Consider the following 17,415-nt stretch of genomic DNA (forward strand, 5'->3'; position numbering starts at 1 on the left):
GTGTCACTGCATTCATTAAGCATTTCATTCCTGGTTTAATGAGTGTAACATTTGGGTTTATCCACACATTTTTAGTCTCCCCTAACCGAAGATCTAAAGGATTAACAGGATGGGCACCAACTGGAGTACTTTTTATTCTGATACACAAAAGGTGCTTTCAATTTGCATTTTAACTTCAGCTGTGCTTTAACACTGCTAATACACAAAGCCCAGTGATATTATTACACTTTGACACTGAATTACCAGATAAATGACTTGTCAGAGTTCATTTATGTTTCTGAAGGTTTGGCAAAGAGTGACAGCTGCATAGAGCTTATAATTCGGTGATGCATTATCTCAATGAAGTAAAACAGCTTCCCCCAGAAAATACACACGAAACAAAATCTTGGGGGTCCAGATAAGGTGGTTTTAGATTAAAAATGTGATTGTGTGCCAAATAAGAGGATTAGTTCTGGAAGTCAGATAATGCCAGAGGAAAAGAGATACAGTGGCTTGTCTTCTTCTGGGCTAAGGGCAGGATTTTGGGTGATCATCAGGCACCTCTACTGGAAAAAGTTTTCTCCCCTTTAAAGGGGAGAAAAAACAAAGTTACTGGTATTGTTCAAATTCAATTTTGTGCTCAATGTGTTCTGGTTTACACTTTTTTGATACGTGTGGTCTCTGCTCTCTGCCAGTCAATGTGATGTGACTTTTCAAAATATCTAAGGAAGATTGAAGACAGTAAGTAATTTAAAAACATGTGATGACAAACTGATGAAAAATAAAGCTTTATTTCAAATTTAACGTTCTTTAAATGTGGGGGACATTTATTTAATTTCCAGAGGAGAAAAAAAAAGTAACAAAAACTAAGGAAGGCCCTACTGCTTCTCCTGGTCTTGTCATAATTTTTTGTATCAACTCAGGGTTATTTTTCCAAAACCTCCGTGTGAACATGATCTCTACTTTAGCATTTCTTAGTTCTTCCAACATTGGTAAAACTTTGGATGTTGTTTTACAGCCTTCAGAATGGGAGAATAGTGCTGATTCTGTCTATCAAAAAACACCCTCTGATTACTGGATTTTCAGCCTTAACTATACTAATTTGCAAAGAGAATTTTATAATGATGTGTATTCATCACTTCAATTCACAAAAGACATGTGTGGTGTGTGGAAATTAGAGCTCTAGAGATAAGAACCTCCCCCACCTAGGATGTGTAATTAGAGGTGCTCATTTAGTGGATCAGTTCTCAATTATCTGTTAAGTGTAAGTATTTGAGTTAGATATGTTCTTTTGTCTAACGTGACTGAACATAATTTAGCTTGGAGAATGTGAGGTGTTGGCTGCTGAAGGCAAACTGACAGATGACATTTCTTATAAACGGTATTTCTGAACATGAAACTTGCTACATGTAGTCCATATTTATCCTGAAAGGGAGCTGGGAAGTCAAAGCAGAGCTTTGGAATATATAGCATTCTGTAGAGAATACTTCCAGGGATGTGCTGGTTAGTTTCAATTTATTATAATGAGGTTTTTAGTGTAATAAATACACATAGTAAATTGCAGAGGAGGCATTGGACAGGATTGATGGCAGCTATAACAAAGCTCTGTTTATGGATAGGTACATAAAAAAGATCAGATACTGCCGTTCTCTACTTCAGACACCCTGCTGCTGAAAGAAAAATCTCTTTCAAGGAGTTTGATCACTGAAAAAAAGGAATTCACACAGACCTGTTTGTGTGTGTATTGATGTGGGTTTTCTGCTTTGTTTTGGGTTTAACTTCTTGCAGTATCTATGGGCTATTTTGTAAATGCTTTCACTTTCTGGTCAAGTCTCCCTGTTGTTTTAATATTTTAAATTCTGAAATTGCTAATACCTTGTACTTGCTCAGTTTCAGTTTTCATTTTTAAATATTCTGAACACCAACTAAACTACATTGTTGGAAAGTTTAGCTGAAGTTTAGTAATAAAGAATAATCTCTGCAAAGGAAGCTCGAGGTGAATTTAGAGCACACACATGACTTTGTCACATATGATTTGTCTGATTGTTTGATATTTTATTTTTCATTGGGATTTTTTTAGAGCATGGAAAGGGTAGTGTTACCCAGTGTAATGGGTGCAGGTACAACCTTCTCAGCTTCAGGAGATCTTGAGCACCATCAGTCTCTAAAAACACCTGTTAGAGGGACAGTGCATGAGACCTGGGCAGCTGGTGCCAATTGAATGCTCTCAGGCTGGTTTTGGATGATGTTGTTTGTCTCAATCCTTTCTTGCATGCTCCCCCTGATTGCAGATTTAGGCTTGTCTAAAACATTAATTTAGGTTTCTCTTACAATCCTTATTGTCCTTGGGGATGTGTACTAAGCTGTCTGGTTGATAATCTATTAATCTGATTTGTAAATGTTTTAATATTGGACTACACTTGATCTAAGCAGCCTTATCACAAAATTCACCCAACACCAGATAGAACATGGAGTTCTGGATAATGAATTTAACAGCCAAATCAGCACCTGTGCTATTTTTGAATATTACATGTATATAATTTTTTCAGAGCTTTCAATGTCAAAGCTTCATACTCTAAACCAGATGTCCATGTCCTTAAAACAAAGTTTTAGGCTGACAGACTGAAGTTCAAATTTAAAAATGCAGTAAACCACTTACCCCCTCTTCTCTTGTTACCAGTTTATGCCACCCACTTTTCCTCTCTGATGATTCTGGTTGGTGGGATCAAACTGAATGTATGGCAGCCATTCCCAGTTGGAAATTCTGCTTCTGCTTGAGAATAAAAAGGCTGCAGAGTCCTGATCTGCACCCCCTCCTTTAAATGAATTGACCTAGAAACAGATTCCTCCCTGCTTCACACAGAGGTGCTCGTGTGATGAAAACAGCAGTAAGCTGGGAATTCACCCTGTGCCTTTTTGCACTCTTTGGGGTGAACTCAATAGTTCTGGGGTCAGTAAAGCCTGAGGCAGAGCTCTGGCAGTGCACTCAGTGCCTCCATTTCTGGGCTCTGTTCAGACTGGTTCAGGCTGCTCTCTTGGGGCTGTTCAGCTTGCACAGTACAAGGATTCCTCAGCTCAGTTTCATAGCTAGAGCCGTGTAAAAGCAAGGGTCTTCTGTGATGGACAAAAAACCATGGACATTCTGATTCAGAACACTCGGCTTGTTGATAAAAGCCTGACTTGCATGAAAGCATATAAAGCCTGAGGTGCTGTTTAAACCCTGGAATTATGCCCAGTTATCATGTTCTCTGCTCCAACTAACCTCTCATCACTTAGTTTAAAACCAAGCTTTATCGCTAGATTTATTTTTCTTTCCAACCCCCTTTCTTACTGTAGATATAAAGCAGAATAATTAAGCTTTTTACTGGTCATTTGCTGTCGTTTTGCACAGATTTATTTCAGCTAAGTGGTTTTCAAGTGTATACAAAGAATGATAGGAGAAGGTTTTACTTGAGCACTTAAACTATAAACCATCTGTCTGTAAAACATGGGGTTGGTTTTAAGTTTTTTAAACTTTGCTGATCTCTTAAAAGCAGCAGGATAAAGGAGGACATGGTGTAGTATTCCTAAATAGGTTTGCCATGGCTGCAGGGAGTTTTAATTTTGGAACCAGGTTTTCACTCCTGCTCAGACCATTTTTATTTTTCATATATCCAAAGTCAGATTGGGTTGTGTTGAAAGGGGGTATAAGTAAAGTGTTATGGTCATCTGTGCCATAGATGACCCTTTCTTTGTTATTAATCAGCTTGGAAACCTTTCTTATGTTTTTTCTTGTCTTGCTTTGTTTGCATGGGCTTTTGTGTGTAGATGTACATCCTCCACAATAATAAACAAATGCAGTTTTCACCATGCAACTCAAATAATTGGGAGGCTTGATGCATGGTTATATGAAGAAAATATGATTTTTTTTTCTTTGGGTATAATTTATATATTATATTTTGGTTTTTGGATCTCTATCTATTTGGATATATATATTGGAATATATGGCTATACAATAAATGTATATAAAATATAAAATTACTTTATATAATTATCTATCAGTAGGGCTAATCCACAATATGTAGATGTCATCACAAAATATTGCTTTCGATTTGGATGTCAATGACACAAGATATTTCCTTCTACTGTAGTTATCTTCTCTAAATCTGTCTTATGCTTCTAAAGAGAAATATGAGAAAAATCTTTTTTTGTTCCCAGAATAATCCACTGTTTGGAAGGGTGAAGCATATGTTTATATAGCTTATATGAATGTAAAATCCTAGAAAGGCTTTTAAGAAGGTGGAGTTGGGCCAGTGGACATCAAACATCTGGATCTGGCCTTGTCCAGGTTTTGGTTTTAGCACTGCTTGTTTAGACTTGCAACTCTGGCTTGGCAAGTTGGGATCAAAGTGGGGGAAAATTTGAAGAAAGTGGTTATAAACATTTTGAAGCCTGTGCCTGTGCCAGTTATCCAGGGTGGAAATTACTGATTGGCATATTTTGGAAAGCAGTTAGTCAAGGATCTGGGCTTAAGGGGAAGAGTACTATAATATGCAACAGCTAAAAGACAGAGGCTGTTTGCACTTCATCTGAAAGTATATGGTAATTTTGCAACCTTCATTATGACAATTTCACCACAGGGAAAAAACTCTCATTATGTGAGCATTGACATGCTTTGATTAAAATTTTAAACATTTGTGACAAGTGCAAATTTTCCTGCATTTACCAGCATGTGGAGAATCTGCAGGGGGTTTGAGGACCTTCTCTGATAGATGAATAAAGTGTATTTTACTAGAACTTCTTAATGAAGATGTTATATCTTCAGTCTCAAATTTAAATTGAACTCTAGTTACCCTTACACTTACCAGAAAAACATGTGAATTTCATCTTCCACAAAAAGAAATCTCCATGTACTTGCAAGTGCAGAGAAAACTTTTTCTGTGGCTGGACAGCAGGGCTGAGTCTTCACAGAACAGTCTCAAAGATTAAATCAGTGAATGTCTGGATATATTTTGATCCCTGATTTTGAAATGATGGTATACATGTCTGCTCACGCATCGCTGTCCCCTGGGTTTGATCCATCTGGAGAGTATTTGTGCTCCTGGAGATGGCTCGTGTGCCGAGTGCACTGCTTGAGCAGCAGTCCCAATGCAGTAACTTTACCTTCTTGCAGCTTAAAAGCAAATACAGAAGGACTAAGCTTGATGTGGATCATGCCTCAGGTTTTAGCTTTTATATTTTTCAGATTCTGTGCTGTTTAGTATGTAGTTCTGTGCTTCATATTAGGAGATGGTGAGCTCTCTGCACAGAGTAGGGAGACAAAACAATTCCTTCTCTAGCTGGGGACCAAGGACAAAGGATCCAAGTCTCAGGCCCAAGAGCATAAACAATGGCAGAATGGAGAGAAAACAGGAAGAATGGGACTTCATGGCCTAAAGCTGTAATTTAGCAATTAACTTCAATGTGCAAATGGAGCAGAACTTATAGAAGTGAGACCCTGTGAGCGGACATGAATTTTGTGACCATCTTGGTTCATCTTGGATGTAGCCCTGGCTGGGCTCTTGTGCTGCCCAAGGTGTATCCGTGAAGGTCTTTTAATAAATCCCTAAATTCTTTAGCTCTCTCTATTCTCTGTTCTAGGTCAGCCTTCACAAGCTGTTAGGGAGGCCAAGAGTTTTTTGGAAGCTGGCACTGTTTGATGACGGGTGCAGCTGGGAAATGGATTGCACTTCTTATCTTCTCTGCAGCAGTTGTGCCACTCCAGTGAAAAGGGAGCTTGAGCATCAGGCAGAAGCAGAAGGGCTTTTTGCCTGTGCTTTCTGGGTTCCAAATATTACAGTTGAAGCTGTGGACCCATGCAGAGAAGACCCTCAAAAGAGAAGAAAGTTATGAAGGACTTGTTTGCAATTCAGTGTGTTTGTGAAAATATATTTTTCTAAAATATATCTGGACCTTTCACGTATTCAAGAGCAAAAAAGAAAGCATAAAAAAATCCAAGCCCCTGGATATGTAGTTTGCAAGTAGGCAAGAATCTTCAAACAGCTGTGTTGACATGATCTGCAGCTGGGAAAGCCCACAAGTCTTTCTCTGGTGGTTTTCAGGTGACTCTCCTCACTGCTGGAGAAGTGTTCTCTTGGTTCACATATCAGCTGGACAGTTTAAATTCTTCTGCTTGTTTTAAGTGTGGGAAAGTGTGAAGAGTGGTTAGGTGGATTAATGGATGAAAAATCCATTCAGAGTTAGCTAAACCAGAAATGTAATATCTGAGTGAGCAACTCCTGAAATAATGGATTTCTTGATCAGGACAAATATAAAGTTATGGTAATGTTCATGTAATTATTTTTTTAAGCACCTGTTGTTGGCTACCAGCCTGCACAGGATGTTGGGCTGGGCTGTCTGTATCTGAGCCAGTGCAACCATTCTTTTGTTCTTTGTAGAGCTGTGACAGCAGCTGGCCTTCAGCTTTCCTGGCCTTCAGCTTCACCCCAGGAATGCCAAACAATAGGTGATGTAGGGGGTACAAGAGGAAGATCTATGAGAAAAGGTTGTGCAGTTGAAATTCCCAAGATGAAATAACTCAGTGGCACACCTTTCTCCTAAGCTGATTAACAAGCCAGCCTGTTGAAAGGCCTCAGCAATGCTGCATTTGGACCCTACTGGCAAAAAAATGATAGTTTTTTCTTTATGGTAGCATTTGGAGGAATTCTGTTGTATCAAAGCTGAATTCCAGTACCTGATTGCTTCCCAAATTGTGTTGCTGTCCAGACAGGAGGACAGCCTGCACAAGCACCTGTTCTCTGGCATGTAAATACGTGGGCTCTGACATTTGCAAAAGTTGCAGTGCAGAACTTTTGTCATGACAAATGCAATTTTTGTCAGCACTGAAAACTGACAGTTTCACCTAGGCAAAAAATGGTGTAAATTGGAAGTTGAATGAAACCCATTACCTTATTTGTCCTGGACTTTCTTTTCTGCTGTTTGTGTCTTTCCTTGCTCGTAAAAGGTTTCAGATTAATATCTACGCTTCATTTAGCAGGGAAGATGTGTGGATTTTATTTCTTTTTGAGAAAAATTGCAGTCTGTCAGCACCATGCCCCCTCAAGACAGAGGCTTATCTGTGAAACCTCCTCACAATTATTGTATAATGAATTCCAACCAGTTCATTAAAAGAGAAAATCACCAAAGAGACCTTTTAGGGCTAATCATGTATGCTGTAAGGTTCAGTGTAAGTACAGTGTAATCTGAGCAGGCAGATAAGACCTTGTCTCTGTGGTAATCTTTTAATATTGTTCAAAGTGTTAAACAAAAATAGGTTGAATATGAAATTTCTATAATTCTCATGAAGCTACATTGAATAAAGGGTTTCATTTTTGATTTGGGTGAAATTAACTCTTGCTGACAGGTCCATCTGCCAGACACAGGGAAGTGTTTATTTATTTATATACCTCAGCATATCTGTGGCAGGTTCAAAAAAACTTGGAAAAATAATTTGGGTTGTAGGCTGATTTTCAGTACTTCTTTTAGAAGTTGGCATAATTTTATTTTCTAAATTAAAATAATTTCCTGTATTTTAAACTATTAATTAAAGTTTTCACTGTTGTGTTCTCTTTTTTGTGGTAATGAGTAAAGCTTTCTATTCAGGCTTTTCTATTCAAAAGTATGAGCCCATGAATTTCTAAGTACTGGACTGAGATGTTTCATCTTTCAGGGAATATGCACAGTGCCAAATTTGAGATCCACAGCTGATTTGTCTCCTTACCTTCTGCACTGATCTCTTGAAAATGTAGGATTTTTTGAGCTGAAAGTTGTGATGTTTCTGTGACCAGATTGTCATAGACAAAAGAGGGAACAGGGGGACATTTTAACTTTTCCCTTGTTGGTGTTAGGAGGTGCTTTTTTTGGTTATGATTTTTGAGATGGAGAGAATATGGAATCTCAGATATGTGCAAAAGCTATGGGTAGAAGCAAAGTAATTGAATGTGAAACAACATAGTAAAATCCAAAACTAATGGCTGCTACACTGAACTGAATGTTTGTGCTCAATTCTGTTTCTGAACTGATTTCAGCCATGCAGGAAAATGACCTGCAGTGCCACAGCTGGCATTTCAGTCAAGAGGTTTGTTCAAGAAACTCATTTGTATTGGAAATAAATGAATAAAATTTCTATTGAATATTTTGTCCACTGTAAAGATGTTTTTCTAAGTCTCTTACAAAGAAATTTTTTTTTGTTGTTTTGCCATGGGTAAAAATGCCTTTTTGGTGGAAATTGAAATATTTAGACACATTATTGAGAAGCAAGGATAGAAATTTGCTGTTCTGATTCACATATCCATGTTAGTTCATTCAGGTGCTGAAACTCACTTGGGGCTCTGTTGTAGAGTACTAAAAATGACCACTGTTTTGAAAAACATAATATACAAAAAATATTATTTCTGTGACAGGAAAGCATCTTTCTTTTCCACACACATTGAGCAGCAGTTGAAAGGAACCTGATTTGTGACTTGTTGAGAGGTGTGATTTTATTACCATTCTTAACTCATGGTTTATGTTAACATGTCTGCCTTGATGGGTGTGCCAGTGTTATCAGAGCTTTGTATGTCAAAATAAAGGCTTGTATCTCCAGCAATGGTCGTTTGTAGCTCTTGCTAAGCACGAGATATGATTGGCATTTGGAAGAGAAAAGTGATTCTGATGAGGCAAATGGAAGCAATGTTTCCTTGGAGGTTTTCCAAAAGGCATTTCTGGAGAGATGCAGGCAACTGAAAACTCATCAGAACAATTCTACACCATATCTGCTTTGGCATTTGTGAGTCTCTTAGTCCAAGACGTATTTTGATGGCAATTGCTTGGATTTAGGCCAAGGCTGGAGATACATGTTAAGCTGGAACACAGTGCAAAATCAGAGAAAAGACTAAAGGAAAGCAGAAATACATTACATACTTCAATGCTTGTCACACATCTTTCATATTTAGTTTTTATTCCATTCTAGAATGCATAAAACAAAAATATCAAGCTGTTTTCAGTTGAATACTGAGAGTGGCTCAGTATTAATGCTGACAAGCAAATGCATCACCTTAGATGCTGTTAAGGGTGAAAATATAAAGAGATTCAAAAGTACCTCTTCCATGCCAGTAATTAAACCATGCAAACTTATATCGGAATGAAATGTTTTGTAAAAAACCTTTTAAACTGAGATGCTTCAAAATAAAACTTAACTACCAAGTGTTTCATCTACATAAAAGTTTGTTTTGCTTTAGTGTGGATGTGTTGTATTGCTTCAGATGCACTGTGCCAGTGGGGATTGATGAATTTAAATTTATTTGTCATTGATACAGAATATGATATATGATATCTCAGCCTTTATTTTGAAAACAAGTATTCTTCCTGTGTGGACTTGTGAAGTGGGCTTGTATTCTTGTAGTTCTGGTAGATCTTATTTCTTCCCACTTGAATAAATCCTCTTTCTGCACAGCCTGTGTGAGAGCTTGTATGAAAACTGTTCACATTCAGTGCATACTACAGAGGCAATAATTTCCTTTCTTCTTCTGGATATTATTTAAATGATGCATCACCAATGCCCTTGGCCTTTTCCCAGGCATGGTGCACTTGTGCTGTGGAGTAACCTCGCTCTTGATTAAAACAAACCTTTTTCTTCATGTTTGATGTTATAACAGAAATGCATGTTTTCAATCTCCAAGTAATCTTTGCTTGATTCAGTACTTTAACATAGAATTCTTTATTATTCCAATCTTCATCTCCATGTTTTAAATTCCAATCCTTTCCTTTGAGTGTTTCTCCCAGTTTGGTGTTCTAAGAAATTTCATTGCAGCCCTTGTCCCACATGTCTGGTGAAGGTAATAAATTACATAAATTATTTCAGGAACTGGGAGGCATTCACGTTGTGAGCCTCCAAAGGAGCATGTCACCATTTCTACTTTGATGAATCTGTCACTCACTTTAAGGAACTTGTTCTGATTGATATGATCTTCAGTTCAATGATAAACTTTTTCTTAGAATTTTTATTTTTCCTGAAGAAATAGGTAAGGTTGTTTTCTCAGCTGTGAAGGTTTTGTCCAAAAAGCTGTTTATTTGTTGTCCTACTTTTACCTCTTCCCTATCTCCCAGTTTTCTTCTTCAAAACTTTTATTTTAAAGATTTTGGGGCTACTTAAAAGCAGCCAGCCTGACTTGCATTCTTTTCCCTCCTCCCACCTGCTTTTGCATTGGTTTTATTTTAGGATGATGCCATGTTTCACTTAATAAATTAAAGTACCAATCTTTGGTCTACAGTTTTATGTGCTTTTTGGTCCAAATTTGTGTGTTTGGAATTATCTGGTCAGTGTGTTGTATTTAAAGTTTTGCTTGCACATCAATTTTGGGATTACTTATTTCTATGCTCCACGTTCACCATCATCTGCTGTGTACTGAGTGTTTTATTGTGTGGCTTCCATACTTTATCTTTAATTATTGCTGCCTCATCATTGTGCATGTTTGCTTACCATTTTTTTAATGGCTGAACAATTTTTTTTGCCTTAATTTTTAATGCAGTGTTTAACTTAGTCTGCCTATGTGCAATTTTTACTCTATTTGTAATTTTCTTCCTCTCTAAGACATAATATTCCTTGGTAAGGAATTCCTCTGTTGCTTTATAAACCCCCTGCATATCCAAGTGTTCCATTATAATTCCATTTTATAAATCCTGGTATGTCAACAATAATTAAAAAGATGGATTTTATTCATTACATTGCTATCAGATATTGAATGTTTTTGGTCTTATGAGAGCTATTTTGAAAACACAAAGATTGTGCCCTGTTTTTTAAGTTGCTCTTTTCCTTAACAATCAAGTAATTAGACTCCTGGAAATCTGTAGGTATAGTCATTAATTAAATGGAAAAACAGAATGTCCATGAGGAAACAAGCAGCAGACTAGATTTCTTTCTGACTGAGACTAGGTTGATTACAGTAAAAAAGGTATTTCATGGAGGAAATGGAGAATTCTTTTTGCAAATATTAAGTCATGGAGGGCAAGGGACTGAGAAGACAAGAGTGATTCTTGCTTAGCACCTCTTTCAGTGGCTGGAATGAAATGCTTTTTGCTGTGCAAAGTCATCTGTTGCTCCTGGGCTTTGCCTCAAACCCTCTTGTTCCTTCACCTTTGGAAACACAGAAGTCAAACCTGTGTGAGCTGAGTGCCCACATCAGCGTGGTGCGGTTTTCATGTAGAACTTGTCTGCTTTTTTTGCTTCCTCCTTAATTCTGACCTTCATCCTTATTACAAGCATTTATTTAAGGAAAAAAAGCAACAAAGTAGGAGAGCAAGAGGGAACATTGCCTTCCTGTGTGCACTAGTTAAAAAATCCCCAAATGCCTGAGCAGCAGCAGCAGCAGGGAATTTCCCTGGTGAAATCTTTTTGTCATGCTTTTAGTTTTTAGTGGCAAAATAAATACATCTAACAGCCTGAAATCCTGTCTTTTCTGTTTTAAGTACTGATACCTGGAACAGTATGGTAATCTTTGTAAGAATGGGTTGTCACCTGCGATCTCTCCTTGAGGATTCTTTATCTTGTTGATAAATTGCATTCCTTGGTGCTTCTGAGATTTCGTTTGAATCTGGTATTGCTAAACCATGCAGTGCATTCAAATTATAGCCAGTTTTCAATGGTGTTCTCAGAAGAGGCTTTTTACTTTCCCTACACAGCTGAAAGTGTCCCCACATCTGTATTGTTTTTATTCAATCTTGATAATATTTTTAGGGTAATCTTCCCTTTTAGGTTAACACAAGAAAAATCCAGTCATGCCCACAGACTATGGCAGAGGCTTAGCAAGGATATGAGGATATCTTGCCACTCCCCTGTCATGTGGTTTTTTAAACAGACTTCTCTGCCTAGTTAGACCCAGAATCCTCCTCCTGTATATTGGGGTCTTTGACATAATATTAGCGTAATATTTAGTGAATCATTAGGGTGGAAAAAAATTTTTAACAGGCTTAAAGTTACTGACACTTGACCATTTATGACTTTAGGGTCATAATGTGAAGTGTGCATTTCATTTAATTCCCCTTTCTCTTTTTTGGGTTTTTTTAAAATGTGTAATGAACAGAGACGAGAAAGAGAAGGTAGTTCACCAGTAGGAAGAAAAAATAGCCAAAAGCACAGAATAATTGCATTCTAATGCACATATCCTGTAAGAAGTTGTAGAAATGTTGTCTTCTGCTAAGAGCTGACAATATTCAAAAATAAAATTTCTAACATGGGTAAGGTCAAGGGGGTGAATCAGAACATGCTTCTACAAACATAGGTTCAGTCCAAGTTAACTGTAACCTGTTTGTTACAAAACTGACAATATGAAAGTATGTTCATAAACCCTTGGGCTTTCAGTCACTTAAATAATTCTGCTTAAGCCTTGTTCCCAGTTTTCTCTGGTAAACATTAATTATGTTTAATTCTCTAGATTCTTCTTGAAGATATAGTCTAGATGCCTACAAAACACCCACACTAAACCCCCACCCCCCAAAAAAAACCCCAAAACCACCCACAAAAAACTTGGACAAACCACTTTGTCGCCCCATTCCCCACTTAGAAAAAAATAAAAAGATAAGGAAGGGAGAGACAGCCCAACCATTTTATGATGACTTTATTGTGCTACTTCCTCTGAAGCACTCATTCTCTCAGAAATTCTGATCCCTTTATCCCTGCAGCATTTTGGTATGAAAGTTGCATTAAGTGTATCCTGAGAGTGTCTGATGATTCCAGCTGGATTACTAAGGGCAGGCAGTAAGCCTGTTTCATGGGGGAAGCAGGGCTGCCTAATCAGTTCCTTTAAAACCTCTCAGTAACCCCTGGGGTTTCACTTGCCTTCAGGTACCTGGATGTGACCTCCTGGAGAAATTTCAATGTGTTCTGTATTCTGCACATGTTAATATGTCAGCAGCTTCAGCTTTAGTGGCTGGCAATGGAACAGCTTTTAAATAAAAATGAAAATTGATTTTCATTTAACAAGTGAAAAAAAAAAAACCACCCAAAAAAACCCCAGCAAGCTATTCAAAATTATTTTCTTCCTAGTATTACAACTCCATGAACAGTCTCTTGCACAGTGCAACTCTCTGCCAATTTTTATTCTGACATTTGCAGTTTTTGTGCTGAACTTCAAAGTTTAGGATCCACCAGGTGTCCACGCTGCTCACTTGAGCCAGGCAAGTTAATAGATTAAAAAATTAGAGCTTTAATAGACTTAAAAATCTATTAGATTTTAAATTATTTTTTTTAATGGGAGGAACTTTATTTGCTTTATTATGGCTAAGTGCATTTTGATGACTGGAAAACATTTAAATACTGCTGGGTTTGCAGATTGGTGTGGGGGAGGAGGTGTGAGTGGCATTCTTAATGACTCCAACACTGGAGCTGGTCCCTTGCTGTCTCCTTATCCATTCCCTGTCCCAGGAATCATTTATCCTTCCCACTGTGGAAATGTAAGGAATCCTCAGTGTGTTGCACAGCTGGTATAACAGAAGATTAAGTTGCCCATACACTAAACCCAGTGATTGATAGCCAAGGTTTTCACCTAGCAAAGTGCAGTTTTCTTGCATAATTACAAGAATTACGTGCAGCACTAAATCTATTCCCTGACTAGGAATTGAAGGGTTGTTCTGACTGAGTTATGAAAGAAATTAGAAACTAATTTGTGGAAACAACATCTGTTGTACACAGGCAAAAAAGGCTTTTAGAAGAAAGAAAGAGAATTTATTTCCCTCTTTTTGCAATTATTTATAAGACAAGAGGAGAAAACCTGAAGTATTAGAGTCAGTAGTTTTTGTGCAACACATGTTTAGGTACACAATCTCATTTACTGAAAAACAAGGGCTCTTGTTTTTAAATACACCCAGGGACATCAGGCACAGCAAAGAGGTATGGAGGAAGATACAGGGAACAGGAACCCATTTCCCTGCCTGTTTGGCACACGGTCTGCTGAGCTGGTGAGATCTTTGTCATTAATATCCCAGATCTGAGATGAGGTTACTCAGTAATTAACACTGCCAAAGACTAGAACAAAAATTATGAAGACTGCTTGAGTTCTGGGAATTTGCCTCCCCCACCTCCCAGGCAGTCTGATGTTTCCTGAAGTGGAAAGTAACCCAGCACTTTACACAGAAGAAAATGCTTTTCCTATTGCATTAGGCAACATTTACCCAATTTTGGCAAGGCTGAATACAGCATCAATATAATTCCCTCATTCCCTTTTCACATTTCCAGGAGGAAAAAAAGGCAAATTTTGCATTTTTACCTGAGACTTGCAAAGAGCAAAGAACAAGTTTGGAAGCTCACCCCATTTTGCAATTTTTTTTCCATTATATTCCTTTCAAAGACAACATGATATGACCAGTGTTATGAAAAATTTGAAATGTGTAGTGTCCTGGTGTGGTACTTATTGTAGGAGTTATAGAAGGAGCAGAGGTTACACAGGTTCTGTATAATTTTTATTTTCACAAAGAACATGTCAAGGATATTGGAGGTCAGCTATCAGCCCAGGCTAATTTGAAGCTGGAAGGGTTTTGTTGCAAGCACAAGTGACATTCATATTTGCAATGGAAATGCACCCTCTGAGAGAGTGCAAAAAGTCATCACCAGGATTTGAGGCATGAGAGGGACAAAGATGAGGGAAGAGTCAAAAGTGGAAGCACTGCTATCAGTCCAAGTGATTTTTAAAGGGGAAAAAAAAGGATTTTTAGTAACTCCAACAGAACCAGAAATTTCTTGGTTTACAGGAGAAAATGAATCCATTTTTCTCCTTGTGGAAGTAAAACTGATGATGAAGCATTAAAAAGAATATACTGGTTCAAGAAATAAACCATTGAGTAATCTCACCAGAGTGCAGCAGTACCAAAATTTTGGATGGGATAAGAGTGAGGGATCATGGATGTGGCTGTGACTCAGAAATGCTCCCTCAGTACAAACACTTGAATATTTTTATCTTTGGATTCATCTTTGCTGCTTTTTTTTTTTTTAATAGCATATTATCTGGCCCATTTATTTGAACATGGTTTTCCTTCTGCAAATGCTTGAGGCTCCTGTTTGTTGTCCACCATTAATTGCAGGATATATGTCATCACTTCCATGGAAGGTTTGGGAGTGTGATCAGGTATTGGTATTGCTAGTAGTAAATGAACTAAATTATTGCTGCAAAAATGCAAGTTCTGTAAAAAGCTGGAACAGCAACCCTTGAAAATAATAATTTTCCTGAAAATTCAAGCTTGGTATAGACCTCTGTGATAGAAATGAAAAATTCAAGCCAAGAGAAGCCAAGTTGTACTTATCTACAGAATAATCAAAGCTACTCTAGGTATTAATTAAAGAAAAGACAGCATATTTGCATTAGATAATCTGATTCCTTATTTTATTTTCCTCTGATCAACAGCTGCCTTCAGAATTTTTACCACTAGAAGTTTACGGGTTGCACTCCTCAAGGCCACTCCTTGCTTCCTTCTTCCCTTCTGTCTCATGACAATTTAGATAAGAACAGTCAGCTTGAAAGAGCTCTGAACATTTACAAGAATAATTTACAGGAAAACACACTTGGGCAGTAAGGAAAATTACTGCCTACCAGCAGAAGGAATGTCTCAAGTGTTCAATTCAGGGGTACAGAAAATTATTCCTTGAATACTCTCCTGGTATTTAAGATTATTTTTCATTCCACAGTCCCTAAGAAATGTGTTCAAACTGTTGGGTGGCCATTCTACAGTGTCTGTCTTGCTCCACATTTTTCCACTTTGTTTAAAGTTTTTCTGCTATTCTGTTTTTCTGGCTAATTATCCAGTTGTGCAGCTTCTAATGTCAAGTAGTGGGCTGTTAATGTCTAATTTTCAGGTGGACAGTAGAAAATGTAAGACTCTTCTGTAATTGACTTATGTTATAACTGTGACCCTCTTGAGTGTTTCTTTTTCAGTTTTCACTTGATTAGCTTCAGAATGGTATTTTTCAGACTTTTCTGAACTAAAGAACTAAAAGAAAAAGCAAAACAAATTCTAAGATAATTCTAATATACATACATTTAAAATTCCTGTGAAGAATCTAAAAATGCATTGTATAATCCACACTGAGTTGTGTAATAATTCCCTCCAATTTTCCAGATATTTAAATGAACAAATAGTTTTTACTGTTATACAGTCCCAGTAATCTTTAGTAGTAATAATCATTCAGTAGATGCACAAGGAGGAGGGTCTTGGTCCTGATCTAATATCTTGCTGCAGCTTTTAGTCTTCTTACTCTTATACAATAAATTAATGTTAGATCCTAGAGCTGGGGCACTAAATATTAATATTGCAATATAAAAAGATATTGGCACATTTACCATTACCTTTAATTAAATAGCTGCAAAGAACATCTAAGTATTGTAATATTTTTTAATGCAGAGCTGTCAGATAATATAAAAATCTATTACAAAGGAGTTTTTCTACTGTACCTTTTTCTTTACAAAGAAATTAAAATAGTTACAATTCCAGGCTAGACTAACTACAATTAAAAAAAACACTTCTGGCACAAGCCTGCTCCTGATGGTTCCTGATCCCTGTGAGGATGGAGCTGGATGGCAGTGGGGAAAAAAGGGTGCTGGAAGTGAAAGGGGAGCTCAGTTCTTCCACACTGAAACATTTCCTAATGGTGCATTGCTTCCTTGTTATTTACAGACAGATTTTATGGATCCTCTGCATTTTAAAGAGGAACATCTGCAGCCTCAAGTGCCTTCTGTATTTTAGAACATTAGAAATATGAAAAATAGGCATTCTTAGAGATGCTAATAAAACAGTTGCACTCATTGTAATATTCTCCCCTGCAATTTTAGGCCAAAATGCAGTAGCAGAAAAATCCTTGTCATCTCTTTTCATGACCTCTATCTCTGTGATAGGTGTTCAGTAGGTTTCACTTAAGAAGCCACTGGGTTTGATTTGTTACTGGAAGGACTTAAAGGGAAAATGTTTGACTTGGAAGAAGGGGGAAAAAATCCTTTAAAAACTTGAGAGTGTGTAAAAGAGATGGAACCTTCTTTTAGTGGGACTGTCATTCTTCAAACAGAGCAGCTGTCTTTGCTCTCTCCTAGCCCCAGTATGGTTCTTCAGGAGCAGAATTTACAGTATTTGTTCTGTTCTTAATGGGAATATGAAAAGTTTGATTTGAACCCATTCAGAAATATTTGCCAGTTCCAGTAATTCCCCATCTGGGAAAAAAAAAAAAAAGTGATGTATAGCTATCACAGGTTTTGTGTTTTATTGCTATTCTCAGGGAATTAGTAAAAGTTCAGAAAGAGCAACAAAAGTGAGATTGGAGTCTCTTTAATACAAGGTGCTAAGCCTTGCTATACTTTTCTCTTGAGATACTGAGTTTTTACAATGAAATATATACAACCTTATCATTAGGTTCAAAATCTTTAGTTTTCTTTAATTTTAAACTTTCAGTCAGGTATGTTTGTT

The 17,415-nt window shown here is 37.3% G+C and overlaps 2 long non-coding RNA genes across 4 annotated transcripts in view; both read left to right on the plus strand.

Annotated features, from left to right (window-relative positions):
* The window catches only part of LOC135295043 (uncharacterized), a 332,142-nt gene that overhangs the window by 91,446 nt on the left and 223,281 nt on the right, over nt 1-17,415 (plus strand). The window lies entirely within an intron of this gene.
* Nucleotides 1-17,415, plus strand: part of LOC135295045 (uncharacterized) — a 111,868-nt gene that overhangs the window by 90,153 nt on the left and 4,300 nt on the right. The window lies entirely within an intron of this gene.

The sequence above is a fragment of the Passer domesticus genome, chromosome 2 (assembly GCF_036417665.1).
Source record: "Passer domesticus isolate bPasDom1 chromosome 2, bPasDom1.hap1, whole genome shotgun sequence".
In the NCBI taxonomy this organism is placed as follows: Eukaryota; Metazoa; Chordata; class Aves; order Passeriformes; family Passeridae; genus Passer; species Passer domesticus.